Source organism: Oratosquilla oratoria, chromosome 34, assembly GCF_046742065.1.
Source record: "Oratosquilla oratoria isolate Oo_2021 chromosome 34, ASM4674206v1, whole genome shotgun sequence".
NCBI classification, from domain to species: Eukaryota; Metazoa; Arthropoda; class Malacostraca; order Stomatopoda; family Squillidae; genus Oratosquilla; species Oratosquilla oratoria.
This window is the reverse complement of record NC_134810.1, coordinates 40,777,503-40,805,289: the sequence shown is the minus strand read 5'-3', so window position 1 is coordinate 40,805,289 and position 27,787 is coordinate 40,777,503. Positions and strand designations below refer to the sequence as shown.

General features: G+C 38.4%; 1 protein-coding gene across 3 annotated transcripts in view; it reads left to right on the top strand.

The window, feature by feature from the left end:
* Positions 1-27,787, top strand: part of LOC143018229 (uncharacterized) — a 78,653-nt gene that overhangs the window by 31,596 nt on the left and 19,270 nt on the right. Inside the window, exon 1 of one of the 3 annotated variants that reach the window (XM_076173472.1) lies at positions 2,016-2,394. The exons of 1 other annotated variant lie outside the window; for it this stretch is intronic. The gene's annotated coding sequence lies outside the window, so the exon portion shown is untranslated. Of the gene's footprint in view, positions 1-2,015; positions 2,395-21,062; positions 21,457-27,787 lie in introns of those variants that run through there. One more of the 3 variants, XM_076173471.1, reaches the window with a different exon arrangement.

Below are 27,787 nucleotides of genomic sequence, written 5' to 3'. Positions count from 1 at the left end.
CAATGTAAATAACAATTAAAATACATAAATAAATGCATTGGTATAGTTGAATAACAAACAAACAGGTAAATAGTAAATGATAATAAATTGACATATAACTAACAATAAATGAAAATCAGACAGACAAATTATAACAAAACAAAAACAAATAATATAACATAAATTATAATAATTACAGCATCTTACTTAGGTATTTATCTAAATGATTCTTAAAGCTTCGAACTGAACTACATTGCACTACCTGTGCAGGAAGTTTATTCCATTCATTAACTACACGGTTGGCAAAGTTGTTTCTACCTACTTCCAAATTGAATCTATTTCCGGACAGTTTGAGACCATTGTTTCTTGTCTGATTCTCATTCAATGTGAAAATTTGGTCACTTTTGATGTTGTCAATTCCCTTTCAAATCTTAAAGACCTGTATCAAGTCACCTCTGAGTCTACGCTTTTTTAGGGAAAACAGATTCATGTGCTTAAGTCGATTTTCGTATGATTTATTTTTGATATTTGGAATCAGTTTTGTGGCTCGCCGTTGTACTTTTTCCAGTCTGTCAATGTCTTTAATGAGATTCGGTGACCATACGGAAACAGTATATTCCAAATGTGGACGAACTAACGATTTATATAGCTTGTTAATGAGTGATGGACTTTTGAAATCAAAAGATCGCGCAATCAATCCCAGAATCTTATTTGCTTTCTCAGAGGCTGAAATACACTGCTTGGATGATTTGAGGTCGTTACTGATAATTACGCCGAGATCTTTTTGACTATCCACTTTTGTTAACGAATTTCCAAATAACTTGTAATCGTACTTGCTGTTATTTTTACCTATGTGCATTACCTTGCATTTACTTGTGTTAAATTTCATTAGCCACTTTTCAGACCATTGCTGTAATTGATCTAAATCTTCTTGAATATCTAATTGGTTTGAGTGATCATTTGCCACTCCGCACAGTTTTGTATCATCAGCAAATTTGGAAACAGTAGATTTTAGTCCATGGTCTATATCATTTATATATACTATGAATAGAAGTGGCCCAAGAACGGAACCCTGAGGAACTCCACTTGCAACACTTTTCCATCCAGAAGTTTTTCCATTTAAAACAACTATCTGTTTTCGACCTTTCAACCAATTACTAGTCCAACCTAATAGGCTACCACTTATTCCATGCAAAGCTAATTTAGTAAGAAGTCTTTCGTGTGGGACGGTATCAAAAGCTTTTGCAAAGTCTAGATATATTAAATCTATATAATGATAAATAAACAAATAAAAAAAAGTATAACAGCATAAACAATAACAAACAAAACAAATAAATGCATATGTATAGTTAAAAAATAAACAGGAAAATAGTGAATAATAAATTGACACATAAATAATAGTAAATGAAAATAATTTATATTATTCACAGCATCACTACTTTCCACTCCCACCACTCACGAAACTCGTTTACCTCTTGTGTTTATTCTGGCTAACGCAATGCGATTTTATTAACTTGTGGTAGGCCAATACAGTTGTCTGAGTTGAAGTTTTAACACTGCACCTTGGAAAAGAAAACGGAATGTTGTTTTTATTTTCTAACAAGTTTCAGTCGTATATTGTTTCTTTCTCTCTCTCTCTCTCTCTCTCTATTAAATGGGTTAAGGACAGGACTCGCTGTAATGGGTTTAAATTGGACAAATTTAGAATTAGGAAGGAACAAGTAAGAACTAGTTTACCAATAGAGTGGTTAAAGAATGGAATAGAATTAGTAACCACGTAGTGAGTGTTGAAACTATTGGTAGTTTTAAAAAAAGGTTAGGTAATTCTATGGATGGGGATGATAGGTGGTCATGGACATGGAACTGCCTAGTGTAGGGCCTATGGCCCTTTGTAGTCCTCTTCATTTGTATGTTCTCTCTCTCTCTTTCTCTCTCACCCTTTTGGTACCGAGAGGGTGACAGCACCCGAGAATGTTACAGAATCCATCGCTGGGTATCGCGTTACTCCATTGGGTCTCGCTTGTTCACTGGTGCCATTTCTCTCCACGCGACCAACCTACCCGGGCGGACCTAACAGATCAGCGGCTCGTTCTTGGCGCGAGCCAGAGCGCGTGGGTCCTTCTCAAATCCTACGACAGTTTCCCCAAGACGTTATCAAGGCGTTCTGAGCGCGTGTGATCGCCCACGTTTATGAGTTACTGTTTATCGTTTCGTTTGTTGTGGTCTGGGAAGTTTCTGGATTTTTTTTTTCTAGGGACTTCTAGGATCCGGATGTAGTCTCGGGTGATTCCTCATATTGAAGTTTCTGAACTTGAATTTTCGCGTCTTGAAGTTACGCGAAGTTTGATTTTTCGCGGTTAATGAGTTCTTCGAAAAACAAATTTATTTACTTGAAGGGAAAGTTTCCAGAAAAAGGTAAGTAAAATATATTTTGACGCGTTCATTTTTTTTTATTGCTATAATTATCATTATTATTATCATTACTATTATTATCAATTTCATTATCAATGCTATTATCATTATTATAATCATTACTTTTATTTTTGTTTTTATTATTATCAATATAATTATCACTATCATTATTGCCATTGTCGTTATTATCATCATTACTATGGCAATATGAATTACACGCTTTTGCAAACCATATTTCACACCTCGTTTTCATCTTTTGCCTTTATTATAATTTTTCTCTTGATAAGCACATTTTCTTTTTACTGTCTTATCGTTTCTATGAATTATATTGTCGTTTTTAATCAAGTAAAGTGATGAGGTCGGTAATGGATAATGAGCGTACGCCAGGAGATTGTGATTTGCTGCGGCCGAAGCATTAACCTTTGCCTTATGTTCTATGCGCTTTAGGGTCTGTTGGGGGGAAGGTGAAAGGGTTATCACACTGGGCTTCCATGGGATTCCCCAGCGCCGACAGTTGAGAGTTCGTTTGAGTAAAAACGACTTCGGTTACGGTATTTGAATTTTTCAAATCTCCAAAAATCAAAATATCTTTCCGTCATTTATAGTAAAGCTGAATGATGAATTAGGAAGTTGTAAACCTAAGTGAATGTTATACACAATGGAATGTTCTTAGAGAAATCTAGATTTGTGAAAGCGAAGTCATATTCTAGTGATTCAAATGAAGGTTGGAGGTAGGATGTCGGAGGAAAAATACCCAAGTGTGATAATCTTTTGACAGTCATTCATGGGAATCGGTGAAAAGTTTGCGGTGAATAAAACAAGAATAATAAATAGATAAAATACGAAAAAATACTTCATCTCATTATGTGAAATGTTATTTGACAATTTGAATGAATTATATGAACTTAACAATACGAAAGCTCGCTGGCTGAGCGGGTTAGGGCGGCGTTACTTGCGGCGAAGGTCGAGGTGAGGGCGGCTCGAATCCTGCCACCGGCGAAGTTGAACCAAGGGCATGGTTAATTAAATTCCACGCTACAAAGCCCTCTGTGAGGGGCACCGTCCTAGCCTTCCGTTAGGGGGGAATGTGTGTGACGTTAAACCACATCATCAACAATACGAAGTCCTACGTGAGTTTTCGAAATATGTGTATTTGTTAAAAGAAAAAAAAATCACAAATAATTTACAAAAGATTTCCATAAAGATCAGTGTCACATCTATGCAAATAAAAGTTCGTCGCTGAATATCTAATATATTTTCTTAAACATCAGGCGAATTCTTTCATATCGAAAAAATGTACAAAGAAAGAACAATAAAGAAAAAAAAATTATATTTTTCATCAATCATTGGCCAGGTACTGGCCTCCGCCATATTGTACATCCCAAAATTTTTGTAGATTTGTTTGGAGAGAGAGACGGAGAGAGAGAGAGAGAAAATCTTTTTCGACAAAGATGTTATATATGACACAAAGATGACACCATTCACTCACTCAAACCAATCTTGATCATCAGGCAATTTATTAATACTACTTAATCTTCAATGGTTTATTTTATTATGTTACGGAACACAGTTACGTTCGAGCTGTACTTAAGTGACTTTATTCTGGTTACTATCAGACTATTTTATTTAGGTGACATTTTATATATATATATATATGTGTATATATATATATATATATATATATACATTCTGACAAGTTGACGTGAGTGGTAGCAGGGAACACAAGACTATTAGTCTGAGTTCATTCCTGACTAGTTTCGAAGAAAGCATACCTACGAATTTAGGAATAAACTCGGACTAAGACTCCTGTGTTTCCTACTCACACACACACATATATATATGATGTGTCAAACCCACAAGCCACCCGAATATAAGTGGTAGTTACGCCAGGAGGTGCTTAGCTGCAAGCATAACCGTCGCCGTTGACCGTTGCGTTTGAACCAGCGCGCGTCACAACGCCACTCCGAAGAAGAACAAGAGCGACTTCAATACGACGGCCGCGACGGACGGTCACGCTACGAGACAGAGCAGGTCCCTGTAAGTCCCCAGTCACGCCAAGTTTACGACCTGTTTCCGACAATCGGCGGCGACCAGGCTGATTTGTGCTGTTCCTCTGTTCACAAAAAGAATTTGAAGACAATGCAATTGGAATGGATCGCCTCTCCGTCATGAAGATGGATATGAAATAGCCACCTGGCGATAACCATGAGTGAGGGAAACAAAAGTGCCACCGTACAAGGTGATGGTCGGAAACAGGTCGTAAGCTTGGTGTGACTGGGGCTTAACTTGGGGATTCTCATTTTTTTTCTTCATCATTAACCACTTCCGTTTGAAGTATCTCTCCGTTTACCCCTTTACTTCCAAACAAAAGATTTATAGTCAACATAAAGGGACAAAAAACATTAAATTTATTATTCAGGTTATGCACAAATATAGCAATATACATTCTTATAAAAAAAAACACCCCGTTTCTATAAAAAGAAAATAATAATAATTATGTAGTCCATTTTCATAAGAAAAAAAAAAACACGTTAAATGCTGTCAGTGAGAATACTGCTGATTCATTGAGTCAATCAAGTTTGTTTATTCGAGGAGCTGTTGATGTCCAACTGGATTGAACAGGATTGACTACCACTCTCCTTCCCTCCTTAATCCTCCCTCTCCCTCTCGGCGCGCGCGCGCACACACACAGCATTCTCTTTCTCATGCACACATAATTGGCAAAATAAAATTCAATTTAATTATTATTCAACTATTAGGTACATCATTTATTTACCCCTTGCTATGTAATTTTTTATCCCAAAGGTGTGCATTTACCTCTGGTTGAGAATCACAAATTATAACCAAAGCAAAATAAAATAAATCGAAACAAAGCGAATATATACACAATTATCAACCACAAATCACTTTAATATCGAAGCCATAAACATCGAGAAACTCGAGGAGGCATACATGCAGAAATTGAAACGTGTGTGTGTGTGTGTGTGTGTGTGTGTATACATATATTTACATATGTATATATGCGGAACTTTGAGGCTGTAGGCCCATTAGCTCTTTATGAAAAATATCTGTTGATGCGTATTCCTCGGGGAAAACAAGCGGTTACGTCGCAATACGACACCTCAAGGTGTCTGCTTACACGTACACACGCACGCATGCACGCGGGCGCACGCGCGCACACACACGACTCGTGGCACGGTTGGTAGAATTCCCGGCCACCACTACGGAGGTCCGGGTTCGAATCCCGCCCAGGACTGAATTGATTTCAGTATCGCTGCGCTGCGGGTCGTTACTCCAACTCTCGTGGGCGGGGAATTGGGTGTGCGAGTGTAAGGTCACAGCATTACCCATAGATCGGTCATATACGAGCTCCGAGCTCTCTTCCAGGAGGGAAATAGCTGTCGATCACGAGTCCAACACGTGATCCAAGATCATGGTGAACCATGTGTTAATCTCACACACACACACACACGTAGGCTGTATATTTTCATCAGTAATGCTGCTATACACAATAAACCGTATATTATAATTATTATTATTATTATTACGATTTAAATGAATGTTTTGACCCTTTCATTGTCTTAATCCCTGATCACATATTCAAGATTCTCATCAAATGCTGTGAATTAGAAAAACTGGAAGACGACCTCACTTACTGTATTCTAGAATTCCCTGAGTCTAATTCAACAATGCGTCTAATATTCGCCTAGGTTTAACTTCTTTTAGTTCGTCATTCAGCTTCTCAATATACGACGTAAAGGTGGTTTGACATTTAGAGATTCGAAAAATAAAAGATTGTCACCAAAGTCGTTTCCTCTCAAACGAACTCACTCAAATCGCGTTTCTCAAGCTTAGGGTTCTCCGGAACCCTAAGGTTCCGCAAAAGGTCCCTGAGGGTTCCGCGAGAACAAGTGAGATAAGCTAATGCACTTTTGATTTTTTATTCAATTTCATATACGTAATATAACTAAACACGCACGACATATTCTTGGTTACTGTAATAATGTAATATAGACATCATCCTATCTAACCTATTATTACGATGAAAATAAAACGAGAAAGATAATTTTTTATTTATTTATTTATTTTTATTTTTTGCATAGGGGTTCCTTGAGACATGCAATTTATTTTAAAGGTTACGCAATGGTAAAAAGTTTGAGAAACTCTGTTATAAACTGTTAGGCAATGTCCCCCCTCCCACCACCACCTCGCTCAGCTTGGCACTATGCAGGCTGAGTTGCAAACCAGCCATACCTTGTAATTATGCCTGAGCAGGTTGGGGGTGGGGGGGCCAGGTACTTTCCTTCACTGAATAGAGTCCCCTGACACCAAAACATAAATATTTAGTATTGACCATTCTGTTCAATTGATCGACTTCAATGGAAAATAGTTTCTACCTATCTCGTGCTGAAACCAACGGTCCAACGGTTTTCGTAATTATGCATTTCTTCAGTTTATTTTTATTTTTTTTATTTCTGTTTTAATATCATCGCGGATAGGATACACGTGAAACGCTAAAGTGACGCTCTTTGAAGTCCTTTTTCTGGCTAAGGCTCCATAATTTAATTCAGTGCAGGGGTAGGTCCCCGTGCTTTTAAATAAACATACATAAGAACTTAAGAATAGAGGAGACTGCAAGAGACCATAAGGCCTACACTAAGCTGTTCCATGTCCCTTACTACCAGCCATTCCTATCCATAGACTTGTTTAATCTTTTCTTGAAAACAACTAATTATTGAGTAAATCTCCTTTCAATAAAATCCTTCGCATTGAGTACGTGATAATTATCTACACTAAGTTGCTCCATGTCCATTCCCACCTGCTACCGCTATCCACAAACTTATCTACTCTTTTCTCAAAAACAATCAAGTATCGAGTAAATCTCCTTTCCTCGAAACCCTTCGCAATGAGTACGTGATAATTATCATAAAACATATCATACGTATCGTACACGTACACTTCCATGTGACATGATCTGCGTGGTGACGTCTGACTGGAGCCCGGGGTTAGTGTGGTGCCCTCTGCACATGCGCGTGGCTGATTCTCTTTTGTTTACTTCTCAGTGCGCCCAGCCGAGCTTATCTCCTTTGACCACTTCCCTGTTACTCCGGGTCCATTTTATCACACATACGGTGACCATCTCGCCTAATCTCACTCGAAAACACATCATTCAACTTCAGATGTGGTTTTCCAGCTCGTCTACCCTTTACTTAACGACTATGGACTATGGGCTACCGAGGACAGACCACCCGCGATCGCGGGATCGGTGTTCGTGAGAGGGGAAGAGAAGTTTGTAGGAAAATTAAAAGACAATCGTGTATAAAAGGGGCTATTGCCACTGGGCGCTTTTTCAAGGATATCTATTGGAGTTTGTGCCGTGGTTCAGGAGGCAATACAGTCAAATGGCGTTGGTAAGGACAAGAATATATGAACTGAACTGCAATCTCGAGCAGGCTAAAGACTACTTAGGACAGACCACCCGCTTACACGGGATCGGTTCTTGTAGGAGGGGAAGAGAAGTTTGTAGGAAAATTTAAAGATACATATACCTGAGGCTTTTTCCCCTTTATAAGGGAGGTAGCCAAAAAGCAATGGCATAAAAACCACTCCCACCCATTCCATCCCTAATAATCCCCTCCCTTCCACCCTCCCTCTTATCTTGGCACCTCCTGGATAATGGGTCATCCCTGCATCTTGTCCACTGCCCTGGGTCAGAAGCAGTGTCGCAAGACACAGCATTAAATTTGTGTGTGTGTGTGTGTGTGTGTGTGTGTGTGTGTGTGTGTGTGTGTGTGTGTGTGTGTGAAATGTCACTCCCACAGGCTTTGTTTGAGCTCGTGTAACCAGGACAAATGATTTGGCATATACCATCGGCCTGAGAAGGGCCACTGTGGGAACGTTCTGACCCATTCAGCTCAGTGGTTCTCCCAAATGGAGTCCGGGAATACTCGGGGAAGTTTGTTAGTAAATCTCTCACTCACTCCGCTGTTCTTTGCGCCACTTGGTGATCCATAACCGCTTTCGAAACGTCTCGACATCCTGTGCCACCTCCTCCTTCCATTCTCTTGGTTCTATTCTGCATGTCTGCACATCTTCTTCAACGCATCTCCTCCAGTCTTTCCTAGGTCGTCCAAGGGGTCGTCTTCCATGCACTCCACTATTGAGCACCTTCTTTGTCCATCTATCTTCTTGCATCTTTGCAACATGTCCTGTCCATTTATTTCTTTTAATATTATTACCTTGTTAATATGGGGTTGTTTTGTTTGTTCTCGAATTTCCCAGTTATGTCATATTCTCCATTCTTGCAGAAACCTTGTTAGTATATCCCACGGATAAAAAGGTGGAACGCTTCATGATTTCATGGGTTAGTCTACCTCCCCCCCCCCTCTCCCACCAACCCCCTCCCCCCCTCCCCAACCCCCAACCCCTCCCCCAACACCCTCTCACTCACCTCCCCCCCCCCCTCCACCACCACAACCTATCGGGATCGGCGTCGTGTAGGTGTGTCCTATCTATCCCGTTGTTCGATGCCTCGGGTTTCGGGTCGTTTATCGTTACCATGGCAACCCGATGAGGCTGACCCCTAGGGTCATTTCAATGCTTCGGGGGGAGGGGGAGGAGGAGGAAGAGGACGAGGAGGGGGAGAAATGGGAGGACGAAGAGGACGGGGATGAGGATGAGGATGAGGAAGAAGAGTGCAGAGTGAGGGATTGACTTTGAATGTATCCCTAAAACCTCGTTTACGCGGTGCAAGTTGAGGGGCAAGTCAAGTGTGCAAGTTACTTTAATTGGAAAGTGAGCAAGTACGTGTTCACACAGGTCAGGTCAGAGGCAAGTGACCTGTGTGAGCATGTACTTGCTCGCTTTCCTCTCCAGTTCAAGTAACTTGCACACTTGACTTGCCTCTCAACTTGCCCCGTGTAAACGAGGCTTTAGGGATAATGAAGAATTACGGCTTGTCTAGGCGTTACCGGTGCCGGTACTGGAAGAACAGAGATACCGGAAGCTGAATAGATGTTACCGGAAGGTGCAGTGTGCCGTGGTTATCAAAGGGACGATGTACAAATAAACAACAATCCTGTACGTCATCCTGACGACAGTGTCCGGACGTTTGGGCCACCATTGGCCACTCACCTCACCAGAGTGCCGTATCCACTTGGACGTTGGCCACCATGTGGAGCTCCATTCCAGTCTCCACATGGCTCTTCTTAACAAGATGACATTTGTTATTTCTTCTCCTACAGACGTCCTTAATCCGTCTACGTATTTTCTGTGTGGTCTTCCTCTTGCCCTCTTTCCTTCTATTTTTCCCGTTAGGCACGTATGTTTTAACTGTTGTTTCCTCATGATGTGTCCTACAAAGTATAACTGTCTTTTCCTGATAGTTACTATTATTTCCCTCTGTGTTCCTATTTGCTGCAGTATTTCTTCGTTTGTTTTAATTCTGTCCATGAAATTTTCAGCTCCAAATCTACATTTCTAGTGCTTTTATCCTATCTTGCATTTGTTTCCTAATTGTCCAAGTTTCTTTCCTTATATAAATCCTTTGAAGGGAAAGATTTTTTTTAAGAATACCACCGTAAGAATCTTATGGTGATGTTCTTAAAGGATATTTCGTTGTATAAATCTTACACAGATCCTTGGAAGGGATTTTTTTTTTAAGAATACCACTGTTAGTCGCCCTTATGCGGTGCGCGGATTTCACACTTGGTGTGATTCAGCTTACCTCAGTGTTTCTGAGCGAGGTGGAGACCAAATCTTTCCGCCTCATGAACGCTTCCTTTGACTCTTCCTGTCCACAACAATAGAATGTAACAATTCTATCCTTTTTGTTCTTTTATTCATTCTATAGTCCCTAAACTTCCGGTCGTTGAAGTTCGGATCTCGGTACTTGTATGCATTCGGTTCTTGGGAGAACAAGCGATACAAGAGATTCTGAAAACTCGCTTTTCCTGATTTTTCCCCCCCACAAATGTCAACTAATTCGCTACGACTTTCTTTCCTTCCACTGAGAAGCTCAGGAACTCTCTTCCTCCTCCGGAAACAAAGGAAGGATTACATAAGGGAAAAAAAATGTAATAATGATAAATGAATTAAAGAAAAAAATTATAATAATATAAGCAATAATAAATTAAATAAATGCATACAGTTAAATAATAAACAGATAAATAGTAAATAATAGTAAATTGACAGATAACTAATAATGAATAAAAAATCAAGCAAATAATAATAAACAAACAATAACAAACAAATAAACAAACAAGGGTGCTTTGCTTCGAATTGGTCCTTGGCTCCACTTTGTTGTTCTTTACTTTCTAGAGTGCCCATCTACGGGAATCTTATTAGAAAAAAATATCTTTATTTTCACTCATTCACACACACACACACACACACACACACACACACACACACACACACATACACACATATATATATATATATATATATACATATATATATACATATATATATATATATATATATACATATGTATATACACATATACATATATATATACATACATATATATACATACATACATATATATTATATATACATATATATACATACATATATATATACATATATATACATATACATATATATATATATATATATATATATATATATATATATATAAAGAAGCTACACCACTGGAATTCAAACCTTTGCATGAGCGACTGCCTATTACTAAGCAAGGACGATGCCTTTGCGCTATCTTGACCGCACAAAACGAAACTCCCCAGGACACGGCTATGTCGTACTACCAACGGTGTAGGCTACTTGTCAACTCAATAAGTTTTGTTCTTTGATATATTCTGGATTAATGCCTGAATATTCTAGAACTTACGGGGAAACCTAGTTTGCAGAGAAGCACACAAGTGATAAGTTGGGACTTAACTGATAAGGGAGATAATAAGGGTTGGATGTGGACCCGTGTTTCGTAAGGAGCCAATGCAGTCACAAAGAAACGTGAGTGTATTAAGACCCAAGGAAGCTCGGAGCAAACCTGGACATGTGACACATTATACATTATATATATATAAATATATATATATATATATAATATATATATATATATATATATATGTATACATATATGTATATGTATATATATATGTATACAAATATGTATATATATATATATGTATATATATGTATATATATACTTTATATATATATTATATATATATATACATATATATATATATACATATATATATGTATATATAATATTTATATATATAATATATATATATATATATATATATATATATATATATATATGCGTGCGTGTACATATGTACATGTGTGTGTGTTTGATTGTGAAACAAGTGTTACACATGAATATGCACGGGCACACACGCACAAAAACGCATACATGTACACACACTCACACACATACACGATATATGATAAAAGGTACTGAGTGGAGTGCAGCCGTTGTATGAGCCGAGTTGTGTCAGAGAGACCAACGAGTATGTATGAACTGGTCACTCGCATTTCTCGATATCTTGCTCTCATAAGTACGTACATATGTTCCTGGGTAATTGTGATGTCGCGGTCCCTGTGTGTGTGTGTGTGTGTGTGTGTGTGTGTGTGTGTGTGTGTGTGTGTGTGTGTGTGTGTGAAAGAGAGAGAGGGATTTTGTAATCATGTGTTATTATGTGCATTTATACTCTGTGTGTGTGTGTGTGTGTGTGTGTGAAAGAGAGAGAGGGATTTTGTAATCATGTGTTCTTATGTGCATTTATACTCACATGATAGTTTGTGTCTTATTTACAAAATTTTGTATAAATGCGTATGAATGTGCGCTTTCGTGTATATGCATATCCACTATTCAGTCAAAAAGGATATAGTAGTGCGTTTATGTTTGTTATATATAGATTTTAATCTCTCACACCATTCATCAGTTGCTCTCTAAAATGCAACAGGCGTTTGCAATGAACGCAATATCAGTGCCGTAGACTAAGATTAAAATTTCATTTGCGTCCTCATTCAAGCTCTCCGTACATTTATCACGCACAAGATAAAAAAAAAACATTATATTGATTACTCTTCCCTGTAAAACTCTCATAGAAATACGCTAAACCAATCAATTATCTTCTTCTTGGTGTTTCTTTGTTTAGCTTTTACAGGTTCTGTGTAGATTCTTTATTGCTCTAGCAAGTTTAGTCTCCTCCCATGAAGACGGATTTCACTGAGTATTTCTCACTAATTATGCTATGGCCTTTTCTAGAACCATAAAGACAATTTAAGAACATAAGAATTAAGGAGACTGCTAGAGACCATAAAGCCAACACTAGGCACTTCCATGTCCATTACCACCCAATCAACCCCAGCTATAAAGAGATCTAACCTTCTTTTTTTAAAACAACTAACAGTTTCAGCCCTCACTAATGGTTACTAGTTGTATTCCATTCGTTAACCATTCTATTAATAAACCAATTCTTACCTTTTCCTTCTTGAATCTAAATTTGTTCAATATAAATCCATTACTACGAGTCCTGCCCTGCTGTCTTAATATGATGACCTTGTCTGCATCACCCTTGTTAAAGCCCTTGACCCATTTGAATACCTCTATTAGATCACTCCGCACTCTACGTCTTTCCAGAGAGTGCAAGTTAAGATGCCTAAGTCTGTCTTCCTAAAGTGATTTAGATATTTCTAGTTCATTCCCAACGCTACGCTCAGTCGTGTTGTGAAAATGATGTTTTTTATATCTCTTCGTGTGTTCTAAAACTATACTGTCCTTCCAGCATGTACTCTTTCAAGGTTACTATTTTCTCTAGAATTCTTTCTCTCTCTCTCTCATGCCGATACATATCTTATTTGTGTATTTCTCCAATCATTAGATAAAGCCACACACATATATATATATATATATATATATATATATATATTTTTTAATCCCTTATCTTAATTCGCGTTATCCTCCAGATCTTCTGTGGACAAAACAATTCAATTATCATCGTGTATTTGGCTTAAGAATTGGAAAAAAAAAATCTTCCATCTATCACTCTTATTTAATTTGTTCACATAAGTGTGCATCGGCATGTCCAGTGAGTGCAAGCGCACCCAGTCGTTGAAACGTCATTTATTTGTTAGTCAGCCAAGTATTGACTTCGTTTTACTTGTCAGAAAGAACGCATGAGTGATCAAACAACGCACACTAAATGCGCATATAAACATACCCCACTCCGCGCGCGCACACACACACACACACACACACACACAAGCGCACGCACACAATGGCGCTGTGGTAGCATTCACAACCGCCACTACGGCGGTCTGGGTTCGAATCCCGCCCAGGGCTGAAATAATTTCAGTATCGCTGCGCTGCGAGTCGTTACTCCAACTATTTTTTTTTTAAGAATACCACCGTAAGTTCATACTATAAAGAAGGAAATAAACAAAAACTAAATTTTCCTGTGTATTTATGACACCTGTGCCTCAGTCATCGGACAGCTTGGGCAAGTGGTAGTCACTTGAGGTTACTTGAGATCAAATAGATTTTTTTTTTTTTTGTCACAAGTAGCTGGGATGGAAGCAGAACAAGTACTTCATGGTTCACAAACGGGCTGGGAAATTATGACAATAGCATGAGGAATAATGGAATTCCCGTCTCGTCCTGTTGTTTACCACATAATTTTACCTACTGTTGCAACATACAATGATCCCTCTTTACTTGTGTTTGAGTCGGTTTCGTTTCCTGAAGTCCAAACAGGTACGTTTTGGTCGCTGCGATCATCGCTCAACGATAATCGTTATGGCTCAATGACGATCCTCAAACGGTTGTCTAGAGTATTAATTCTTGATTTTTGAATGATGGGCCAGTTTTTGCTTTGAGCTGCAAAGTACGAGGTTGGTCATTTTAACGAATCTATCGACGCGTTGACCCAAATAGGATGCCAGTTAGTAGGGTGAGTGTCACCACGTAAGAGAGAGAGAGAGAGAGAGAGAGAGAGAGAGAGAGAGAGAGAGAGAGAGAAATGGGGCTTGTAATAACTTTTTTTATACTACTCACGTTCCAAATTACTCAAAAATGCTATTAAACAGCTATAAGTTTGGATTTGTAAAAATTCCTCACTGCTCCAAATATCCCGTGCCAGCGCCACCTGCTCCAGATGAAGTTCAAGACAAATATTTTAATGAAGACAGAAATGGATGCTGAGGACTTGGCTTACCTGCCTGAGGCACCAGAGAAAGTTCCTCACTTCCCAAATAAAAAAAGAAGTAAATGATTTGGTCAGGGATATGGGTCTGACCAAGTCCAATGCAGAGCTGTTCATCTCCAGGATGAGGTAGTGGAACTTGGTCAATAAGGAGGTGCAGGTGACAAGTCAGAGAAGTCGGCACGAAGCTTTTATCAGGCTTTTAAACTCTTAGGGATGACCTCTGTTTTTGTGCCTGGACTGTCTGACGTTATTGGGGTGCCGTTTGTGCCCAGGGAGTGACGGCTCTTCATAGACAGCTCTACCACAAGTTAGGCTGTCCTCCTCCACAATGGAAACATGTTCCCGACGTTGCCCCTAGCCCATTCAGTCTGCCTGAAGGAAGGCTACGACATTGTGAAAGTCCTCCTGGAAGCTCTGCAGTACAACCAGTACAGTTGGGAAATCATTAGAGACTAAGATGGTGGTTTTCCTGCTTTGTCTCCAGGGAGGCTTTATCAAATGCCAATGCTTCCTCTGCCATTGGGATAGCAGAGCCATCTCTGACCACACAACAACAAGAACTGGGAGCAGCGAACAGAATTTGTAGTTGGGACCTGGAACGTCATGAGGGGGCCACTGGTTGATTCCATGATTGTGCTCATGCCGCCACTGCACATTAAGTTGGAGTTGATGAAGCAGTTCGTGAAGGCTCTTAACCAGGAATCAGCAGCTTTAAAGTACCTTCTCGAGTTCTTTCCAAAGTTATCCGAGGCCAAAATCAAAGGTGGGATTTTTGTTGGACCTCAGATAAAGCAGGTGCTTGAGTCTACCGAGCTCTCCAATAAACTCAGTGGGATTGAGAGAACAGCATGGAACTGTTTCATAGCAGCTGTCAAGGACTTCCTGGGAAACCACAGAGCTGGAAACTAACTACCAGCAGCTGGTGCAGGATCTGGTAAAGGCTTTTGGCGCCATGGGATGCAGGATGTCCCTTAAACTTCATATGCTGGACGCTCACCTGGACAAATTCAAGGACAATATGGGCGCCTATTCAGAAGAACAAGGCGAGTGATTCCACCAAGATGTGAAGGAGATAGAGCGGAGGTACCAGGGCCACCTGGACTACAACCGCAAATCCAAGAAATCCAATTATTTCTGAAGTGCTTAAGTTGCTTTATAACTAATCATTTTTACTTGTTTGTTTTTGATAAGCTTGTGTCATAAAATGAATATATACTCTCTTGATTTAATTATATGAACTGATAAAAAATATTGAAAAATATGAAAATTTCGAAATATCAAAGTCCTGATCACAAACCCGAACTTCTGACTGAATGATAATATTTCTTATATGATAATGGGATATAACAAACCAGGCAATGACACTTAGAACCGGGCAACAAAAATGTGTTACACGGTGTAATCACAGCATCCTTATCGATTGTTGAATAGCTAGTTAATGCATAGTTTATAATTATCCATGTTAATTGATGACTAGTACATTCTCGAATAAAAAAAGCAAATAAAAATGAAATAAAGATAAAGAAAATAAAAAGGAATAAATTAAACATATATACATCTAAAAATTCTTTCATACTAACAAAATTTTGTGAGAAGCAGGAAGAGACAATGGTAACGATTTATGAAGAAGGAATAAAGAAATTGTTAAATTTATATTTTTACACTGTAGGACTAATTTCACATTTTTTAAGAATCGTCTCGATCATTTAGGAAGAGTTAATCTCTCTAATTGCCCTTGTCACTCCTTCACTTTGTAAGGCATCTCTGGTTGACAGAAATGGCCTTACAATCCAATTCTTATATATATATTTTTTTCATTCTTCAAAACAAATATTTTTGGACTTTGATAGCATGACGTCATGTCGACATGATAGAGGGGACATTTTTGTCTTAACATATATTACACACACACACACACACACACACACACACATATATATATATATATATATATATATATATATATATATATATATATACATATATATATATATATGGTGTCGTACGCAATGCCAATATATATATATATATATATATATATATATATATATATATATATATATTCAATCCTCTCTTTACTATACCATTATCACACCTGATTCACTAATCGATGGTATGTAACACACACACACACACATATATATATATATATATATATATATATATATATATATATATATATATATATATATATATATATATATATAACAAGTCTGGTTTTAAGTACCACAACTGTATTATCAAATGTATAATTAGAAATAAAGACTTGTTGGCAATGATATTTGAAAAGGCCACAAGCTCTGTGTTGGTCCGATTGAGCTTTTGCACCGGAAGTCGATATGACGTCGGTGAACCCCCCCCTCTCCCCAACTCCCCCCTCACTCTCTCTCTCTCTCCCCACTCCCTCACTCTCCCTCACCCACTCTCGTTATTACACAAGCATCATTCTCACATCAGCATCCATCACCATCATCACAATACTAAACACGTCACCATCCATATTTACTGTTGTTCCTATATTGAAAAAAAAAAAAAAAAAAAAAAAAAAAAAAATAGAAGTTTAAATGAGCTAAATAAACCCGTTCTATGATTACCCAGAATAAAATATATGTAGTCGGCTAACGGTGTGAAGGGGTATTTTACATTTTGTTTTATTCATCGTCAGATGAGTTTAGTTAATTTAGCGAGTAGCCATTCATAGAAAGATGCCCAACCACATAGTATACTCGCACACCGACGCGACCAGTTGCATGAAACCAGTTGCTTACGACACTGCAACCAGATGGACGAAACCAATTGCTTACGACACTGTAACCAGCTGCTTACGACGCTACAACAAATTGCATGAAAAAGTTGCTTACGACACTGCAACTAGTTGCATGAAACCAATTGCTTACGACACTGAAACCAGCAGCTTACGACGCTTCAACAAATTGCATGAAACCAGTTGCTTCAGACGCTGCAACCAGTTGCATGAAACCAATTGCTTACAACAAATAATTCCATGAAAACTGCTGCTTACGACGCTGCAACTAGTTGCATGAAACCAATTGTTTACGACACTGAAACCAGTTGCTTACGAGGCTGCAACAAGTTGCTTTGCTTCTATCATTGAAAACAATTTCGCATCGAATGTGTCGCTAAGAGTAAGACCCATGTACTAAAAAATAACAAAATAATAATAATAATAATATTAGTAATAATAATAAACTAAAAAAGTGTGCAATCCGCTGGGTCGGTGTGCGAGTTGCTTTACTTCACATATTTTGTTCTGGTTAGCGCGATACAATTCTATTCAGCTCAATCCCTGTCCTTAATGGATCATTACCACCACCACCATCACCATCTCCACTACCCACCCATTTCGAAAAGAAAGAAAGAAAGAAAGAAAGAAAGAACAAGAAAAAAAAAAGTATTTTATTCCCATCACCACATCTCTGTTTACTATCGAAAAGAACCGTTACAGTTGCTGTTACCGTTACAATTACCGTTACCGCTTTTGGAAGCGCCCGATGGGGCGAGGGGGGGGGGAGATGGGGGCCCTTCAATGACGTCACAGGACTGACCTTTTGGGGTTAAATGTTGTTAAAGCGTCTTGGGGGAAAAAGTTAGATTGTTTCACAAGCTCATAGATAAATGATGCTCTGTTTCATCATTACGGTACTGGACCACGTGTTGGACTCGTGATCAACAACTATTACTCTCACGGATGATAGATCAGAGTTTATATATGACCCGATCTATGGGTAATGATGTGACTTTACACACACACACACACACACACACATGCAATATTGATACTACTTCACTAGCTATTAAAAAACTCATAAGTTACTCAGTCATTAAATGATCATAAGTCAAAACAATCCGCATTAAGATAATATGACCAAACCCTTCCTCAATTCAAAATATTCCCATAAACACAACTCAAACTTAAACATACGCCGACATGACGTCATGTCGACTGCAACCATAACATCTTTTCCTGACATAATATTCCTGTAATGAGAAAGACAACAATTTAATCCATATTTAACCCACTTCCGAATGTGGTCGTTTAATAAATTAATTCTGGCTAATGTCTGGCGTTCTCCTTCTGCTGAAAAAAAAGACGAAAAAATATATATTCAGGAGGGCTCTGTGTGAAAATTGAATTGAAGGTAACAGACGCTCAATCTATATGGCGTAGGCTATCTACCAAGATGCTTCCTAACAACTGCTTGTTTAACATATATTCCTGTCTTTTTTGTGTGTTTGCTACAAACTAAAACTAGCTAAATTCATAGAAAAAAAAATTGTCCTCTTTGGTCAAGTAATTCTTGTGTGCGTTTGTGGTTTCTATGTATCCGTAATTTTGTGTGTGCTATCGAAAATATGTATTATATGGTCTGTTTATATTCTCATGTCCAAAATATGTTTATGTACTATGTGATCTGTTTACATTCTCATAAAAAAAAGAAGAAGAAGAAGAAGAAGAAGAATCAACTTGTATACCATCACTGCAGAAGAAGAAGAAGAAGAAGAAGAAGAAGAAGAAGAAGAAGAAGAAGAAGAAGAAGAAGAAGAAGAAGAAGAAGAAGAAAAAGTAAGAAGAAAGAAGAAGGAAGAAGAAGAAGGAAGGAAGGAAGAAGGAAGGAAGGAAGGAAGGAAGGAGGGAAGAAACAAGAAGGAAGGAAGAAGAAGGAAGAAAGAAGAAGATGAAGAAAAAAATCAACCATTATCCCTGGCAAGCTTCCAGGCAAACACCCGAACTATTCCGTCTGTCTCCATAAAGATACAACTCTAAGGACACAGGCATGGGAACCATACTGTCCTCGTCTACTGTGGTTCACCTCTCGAAGAATGATGATCCTATGAGCAGGGTCACCGTGAGGGAGGTGAACAAAGATAAAATATCTAATCAGGTCAACTACATGTGTCACAACCCACAGCTCCAACTCCCATTTTCTGGACCCAATACGAATCATCTCAGCAGAGATACCCTCTTTCAATGCAATACAGTGTTCAAATAGCCATTTGTTAATCTGGTATTGTATTCTTCTTCCACAAATCTAAAGTTCTCGTTGGCACTATACTGTGAACTGGAATGAATTCATAATATCTAAAGATTCCATTTTGGTCTAGAGACGTCTGCGCAGTAATATTTCAAAGGCTTTGATTTGGTTCACGGTCATGTCATCACTGCGCACTGAAACCAATTTTTAATATTCAAAGATGCAAATCGGTTTGCTTAAGCCTACAAGAAAGGTGTTGTAAGTATTTGTTTTCCTTCTTTCTCTCCACCTACCTCTCGTTGATAAGAACATAAGAATGGAGGAGACTGCAAGAGACCATAAGGCCTACACTTCGGAGTACCATGTCCCTTACCACTTGCCATCCCTGGTAAGGGACATGGAACCGTTTAGTGTGGGCCTTACGGTCTCTTGCAGTCTCCTCTATTCTTATCTATGCCGCCTCTTTATCTTGTCAAAATCTTTCTTCACATTTACATTTTTCTTACTCCATTATCGTCTTTATCTTGTTTTCTTTATGAATATTAAGTTCCACCACTTCGTTAATTAATATTTTAATAATGTTCTTCATATTCCTGTCGGGACGTCCGCATCTAGCAGTCTCCCCACTTCCTCTTGTACGAAACGCCAGGGACGTCTACTCAGCTATTCCAAGTATACTTGTGCATCAGCTTTTTTTCAAATAAAGTTATTCCCCACTCCCATCGGTCTTTCCACAATGCCTTCAGCGTCCAGCTTCCGTTTATGTTCATTCAATCATTTACTCTAAACTTGTACATTGCACCCGTTATCACACTTTTTTCTATCCTTGCATTCCTGTCCCCCGTAACCATTACTCTCTCTTTGATCCATGAGTCCCTTATCAAAGAGTATGCGCCCAATACATTTTTGCCTTTTTCTTATCCTAATATCTTCAACACTGACCTTTTCTCCACTATCTCTCTCACCACCATTACCAAACCACCGTGCTCGAGAAATGCTACCCTTCCCATTTATCATAAGTATTCTCTTCATCACTAGTTAACTACTAAAACGCCCGACCTTCTTTCCATCACCATTCTTTGACCATGACTTCATTATTCCCCCAACAACGTCCATGTATTCTCTCCACCATTCCTTCCCGTGTCTTTTGAAACAATATATAATAATCAGTGGGGCACCCCATCAGGCCTTGTTTTTGTTGTCAACCCCTCGCCGGGTGTAATCAGCGATGAACCACATGTCCGAATCGTTCCTTTTGTGGCTTCGCGTTCAATACCGTATTGGAACAAAGGTTTGAGTTTGGCTGTAGGACGATATGTCATAATGAAAACCAATTAAAGATATACGGAAAAGGGGTTGACTGTGGGTGACTTCGCACGTAGGGGATTGTAGATTTTAGGATGATAAAGTCGCCGGAAGGACTCGGACACAGCGACTTGGTTGTGGTTACAAGTGTCGTCATTCATTCAGATTGTCAATGGACTACGAAGCGACACCTAATCAGTCTCTCTCTGGCACTGGTCGGCGTATGTTCTCGTGGTTCACGACGCGGGTCAGAAACCCGACCTTTCCTGACTTTTGTCACGTGATCTACCTAGGCCTGACACCGACGCTGGGTCAGGATTTGACGATGACCTTTTGCGAGGTCACGGGTAAATTTTGGGTGTTGTGTGTGTGAGTGAGAGTGATTATACAATGTGGCTTTCACAGACAGCAAAGAGTGACCTCATTTGACTTTGATCCACACATTTTGCGGTTAAGAACTAGATAGAAGACAAAATACAGAAGACATAATAGAAAAGCTTAACAGCAAAACATAACTTTGGATCCTACTTCATGATATGGGTAGAAACTGAAGTTTAGGACTGTCCTCGGAGAATCCAACTTCCTTGGTAAGGATCTTCGAATCTATTTGTGCTAACGACGTTATCTTCTCTGTACAGATAATGGACAAGAAATGTGGGATTGTCCCAAACAGTGTAAGATTTTTTTCTTAATGGCCTCCTTGCAATTGTACAAAGTGGTGTTATTACATTCTCCGTTGTGAACTTAAATTAACATATCTTGTTGTGACCATTCTTTTGGTTAAATTCTCATTTAAGCGTATCTGCCGGAACGCGACAGTGAATGGTCGGTTACGATCGCGATTTACACGAACAAAACCACAGTTCGAGTCCAATCTTTTTTTTTTTTTTAAGATGGAACACATATCCATTTCTTTACCTTTCCCAATAACAACGCTTTCCTAACACCCAAGAAGTATACGAATATTATTTCAATTTGTCTGGAATATTTATTTCCATGATGCATGTACATAACGCTAAGACATCCCATATTCAGTTCACAAAACATTTCATCAACACCGCACTTTGCTATAAATCATCACCAATTGTCGTTATAATTCATCTATATACTGTATCATTGTGGTTCATAGAAATTCTATCATTATTTGATAAAATAATGATCAAGTTTCCTGTCGATATACTCTTCCTTTGTAATCTTTTGTGATGAACACACACACATTATATATATACATATATATATATATATATATCCCCTTTGTTATAGGAGACATATATTTCATCTGATGATTTTTGAACATGGTCCCGAAAATGATTAAATAAGTGAATAGATTAAGCAAGTGTATATATATTTTTGACTGGGTTTTTAAACGTAATACATAATAATGACTATGTTATATAATTCTAGCATTCATCCTTCACATAAACATAAGTGTTAAATTCTATCCAGCACTTTATATTCAGTTAAACGAAGTCAGACTAATGCTGAAACGAATCTAAATCGTGTGTGTGTGTGTATTACATAAAATTATTTCTTCAGTATTCCTTGCTCGATTGCTGTTATTATTATTATTATCGTTATAATTTCATGATTATCAATATTATTGTAACTATTATTATTATTACTATTACTAGCATCATAATTACTGTTGGTATTCTCATTGTTATTACTAATTACTATCATCATTATTACTATTATCATTACCATAATTATCATTATGATCTTTATCATTATTTTTGTTATTTCTATTATTATCATCATTATCACTACTGTTATTAATATCATTATCATTATTATTTTCATTGTTTTTATTACCATCATTATTTTCCTATTGTATGAGAGCAGTTCTTTCAGAACTTTTTTATCCTAAAGTCTAATCTAGGAGGCAGAATAAACGTTCTGGCACCCTCGACTATGGCCTTCCTGTCTTTCTTCATGATCACAACACACTGGTTTTCCCTATAAAGTACAAGACTTTCCTTGTATTGCAGACTCCTTTCTAACCCACTCCACGTGGAATGCCTCATGAATCTGGCGTTTTATTCGAAAGACAATATTATTATTCTGCTACCTATAAGCAGCCCTTGTATCTTCGTGGACATCGCTCCCAAAATGTGGAGTTACAGTTATGGTTAAGGAGAGAGAGACTAAAGTCAGCAGAAAGGAAAGGACAATAAAAACCAAACGTGATCGGTCTTTATATTCTTATAACGGAATGTAGCTGATCCCCTAAGATCTGAATAATGTAATCATATCACCTCTTTCTCTTCGATCTTTCAGGGTTGGTAGATCCAGTGCTTTTTGTCTCTCCTCATATGGTTTACCTGCCAGGGTGGGGCCAGTTTGGTCGCTGCCCTCTGTATTTTCTCGGTCTTGTTTATACTCGTCATTCTGTGTGGGGGCCATACCACTGACGCATACTCAAGTCTTGGGTGGATCAGTGTTTCTACTATTGTTTTTTCTTTGTCATCTCATCATCGATATAGTGGACAAGCTACCTTAATATTCTGCAGCCATCCATGCATCTCCCCCACAACCTTACTGATATGCCTGTAAGATAACGTGTCTTTTATCGTCACTCCAATAGCTTTCTCCTCTTTTGCCTTCGTTGCTTGAAAACGCAGCTCCTTGTGATAATGTGTAAACTGATGATGATGATGTCGATGTCGATGATGTTGATGATGATAATTATAGACTTGTGTTGTTCTACATTGGTTGGAGGCGTTAGAGATAAACTATTTGTGGCTTCTGGTCTTTGCTGTCCCCCCTCCGTGACCGGCGCTTTCCATCAACGGAGGTAACGAAGACAATGGTGGCGGTTGCCAACATCCGTTTTTATTTACATCTATATGCGTTATGGAACCGAGTGTGGGCACTCAGTATTTAACTTAACTCTTTATATATCTTTACATCTAAGAAGTGATGAAATTACGCTAATGGCTATCGTATGGTAACGTTGTATGGCCGACTCCCTGGTCAGGATGCAGGTGGCTTGACGGATTCCTGAGGTTGAGCCGAACTGACTGCCGGTCAGATCAAACAACAGGCATTTCTTGCGAAACGATGATGATGATAACAATGATGATAATGATGATGATGTAGTTGGTGAGGATTATAATGATGATCGTGATGATGATAATGCTGATGATGTGACGATGAAATCTAAGCCTACCAGTTGCTCTTAAATAAACCGGGAATGATTTAGTTATTCACTTATTGTATGTTTTAATTATACACGCACGCAATCATACATTTACATAAACCACTATCAGTTCTGGATGTTGCACCACTTATCTTGCTCGCATGGGAAAGCACGTTCATCAACCCCCACACACTAGAGTAGCCGACCTGGTACATCCACTCACTTATGAACTTCTTCAACCAACTTCAGTGGGAAGTGAGAAACCCATAGCAGGACAAACACTGTCAGTTCAGACAAGCATTTTTTTTCTAAGGTCATCGGATCCCGGGAATCGAACTCACAACCACCTGGTCATGGGTTTGACACGGTAGCCACTGGGCTACTGCGCATAGACAAGCAAATCAATTCCATTAATAAATTCCCCTATGCCTATGAAAAAAATCCAAAGTTCACAATATTCTGTTTAAAATGTTCAAATATATTTTTTCTCTGATTTTTCTCCCTGCGTATAATCATCTCGTTTTATTCCCAGCGTAAACAAACGCAATCCATGATGCTATGTTCCACTGTGGACTAAAATCAATTCCATTAATAAATTCCCCTATGCCTATGAAAAAAATCCAAAGTTCACAATATTCTGTTTAAAATGTTCAAATATATTTTTTCTCTGATTTTTCTCCCTGCGTATAATCATCTCGTTTTATTCCCAGCGTAAACAAACGCAATCCATGATGCTATGTTCCACTGTGGACTAAAATCAATTCCATTAATAAATTCCCCCATGCCTATAAAAAAAAATCACAATATTCTGTTTAAAATTTTCAAATATATTTTTTCTCTAATTTTTCTCCCTGCGTATAATCATCTCATTTTATTTCCAGCGTAAACAAACGCAATCCATGATGCTGTGTTCCACTGTGGACTAAATTTTACTGTGTGGGCATTCACCTTGGTCTTTGGATCACGTGCTGGACCCGTGAACGGCAACTATTTCCCTCCCTGAAGAGAGCTCAGAGCTTGTATGACCGATCTATGAGTAATGCTGTGACCTTGCACGCACACACACACCCAACTCCCCGCCCACGAGTTGGAATAGCGACTCGAAGCGCCACCGGGTCGCGTGTGTGTGTGTGTGTGTGTGTGTGTGTGTGTGCTCGCGTTTTCTTTTCTCAAACAGCTGATATGTAAAAACAACTTGTGTTTACAAACTTCCATTTCTTTCGTTGTCTCAAAATGAGGATAATTTTTCCTAATCTATATCAACCCGATCTCAAAGACCGATACTTTAAATCATTTATTCTGTTTAACATTAGCCATTCTATTAATTTTCGTGACGTCCCTAGTTAAGGGGTTAAATCATCTCTGTTAACCTACAAAGGGGTTTGGATCCTTATTAATGAAGTTGGATTCTTTTTAGATGATTCGGATCCTTCATGAGGAATTCCAACCCCATTAAGAGGGGATCAAACACCATTAAAGAGGATATAACCCCATCAAGAATGATCCAATCCCATTTTTTTGTTAGATTGGATAGCCGCTGACGATCTGTGTAGCTGATTGCACAAAATTGCGGAAGACCTTTTTTCCTCATTGTTCAATGTGGAACAGAAGTTTCCGATACTCATCTCCAGATACTGGTTCACAGAGGAAAAAAATGTCTTCCGCAATTTTGAGCGCTCAGCTCCACACATCGTCAGCGGCTATCCAATTAAACAAAAATTGTATCAGAGAGAAGATTACTCCAAAGACTAATCCCATTTTCAAGACTCGAATCCCCTTGAGTTACAAAGGATTACAAAGGCGGAGCATGCCGACAGAGGAGCTTTTGGTCCATAACTAGGTGGGATGCGAACAAATTATAGTAATGATAAACAAATGAATTCCATAATTCCGAGAAGTTAAATCATTCAAGTATTTACCACTTTCTATTTTATCGACAGTACCTATCTTTTGGATAATAAATGTATATGATACACATTGCTGGGTATTTTTTGTTCGGCAATAAAAGACAAACTCAAATATCTGAACATGTAAATAAAATTTATCATGACTTTTATTTCATTTTGAGGTCAAATAAAACCTTCATTTCATATTTTGTCACATTTGATATTTTTGTGGTCAGTAATGTTGATGTATTTTCCAATGGTTATTTTTCGTTTTGTTATTATTATAACTATCATTATTATTAATTATTATCTTTATCATTATTCATATTATTCATAATATCAGTTATCAATTATTGCCATTACCTTTATCATAATTATTACTATTATCATTATCATCATCATCGTTATTATTATTTACACTTAGGTCCTGAAATTCGTCTCTAGCCATATTCATTCTACATAAAATTTAATTTGAAAAACAAATTACTCACTGTAATTTGACACATCTTATTCACACAATTGAATTCTATATTTTTTTTTCGGTTTCCGTAACGAGTAACCAACAGCAGTAACTCTACCATTACAAAACTAAAACAAAATGTCATTTTGTCGACGTCACAGCCGGTTGCACTTAAAACTTATGAACGTTAGTCATCCGGCCGTTATCTGATTAGAAAAAAGAAAACGGGGATCATATAAATGGAAAGTACGTTTTCGTCTTCCAAGTTCTGTTGTACATCCTTCCCGATGTACAGTTTGTGTTAGGTTGAAGTTTCTCTCTCTCTCTCTCTCTCTCTCTCTCTCTCTCTCTCTCTGTGTGTGTGTGTGTGTGTGTGTGTGTGTGTGTGTGTGTGTTACCTAGTTGTATTCTACGTGAAGGGGAGTTATGCTCGTGGAATCCCGTCTGTGTATCTCGCAACATTTGGTTTGTTCTTGAATTCATGTATGGTGTTTGCACGCACTGTTGTTTCGTGTATAATTCACCATGGTCTTGGATCACGTGTAGGACTCATGATCGACAGTTATTACTCTCGCGGATGAGAGCACAGAGCTCATATATGCCCGATCTATGGGTAATGCTTTGACTTTACACACACACCCAACTCCTTGCCCACGAGAGTTGGAGTACCGGCTCGTAGTGCAACGATACTGAAATAATTCCATCCCTGGGCGGGAATCGAACTCGGACTGCTGAATCATCGGTTGCGAACGGTACCACTGCGCTGTCGAGCCAAAACAGTCTTCTCTCCTTGCCTTTCCCACTCAATCATTCATCCACGCTTCATCCACTAACTGTCTGAAATTATCCTTTTGTTCCCAGTTATTCAATCGTTCCGTTCACTTCATTCCATTTCCAAGAAAAAATAGAAAGCTAGTCTAGTTCTAGAGGCGAGTTCACGTTGGGAGATGCACAGGACCAAGATCTAAGAATATAAGGTCTAACCACTTCCGACCGAATTTCGAGGGAGTTGGCGCAGCGGGCCCGTGAACGTCACCTGGCTGTTCAAAGTGGGGTTAGCGGGTCCTATAGCTGTCAGTTGAAGCTGGTCCGTCGTTCGAAAATGACGTCGCCTTCGCTCGCACCGCTCCACTCAATTAGTTATATTCTGACAAATATTATATAAAATATATATATAAATATATATAAAATATTATAGTTCCTGTCTATATATATGAATATATAATATATATATATAATATATATATATAATATATAAAATATTATAGTTCCTGTCTTCCTTGGCGTTTCACAGTTTTCTTCAGTGTATCACAAAGAGAAAATGGACGCATCCAAATGACGTCAGAAGCTGCGCAGAACTGCTCCAGCGGTTAGACCTGTTTACTTAGACCTTGCACAGGACGAGGCCACTTTGGGACCGAGTGTAACATTCT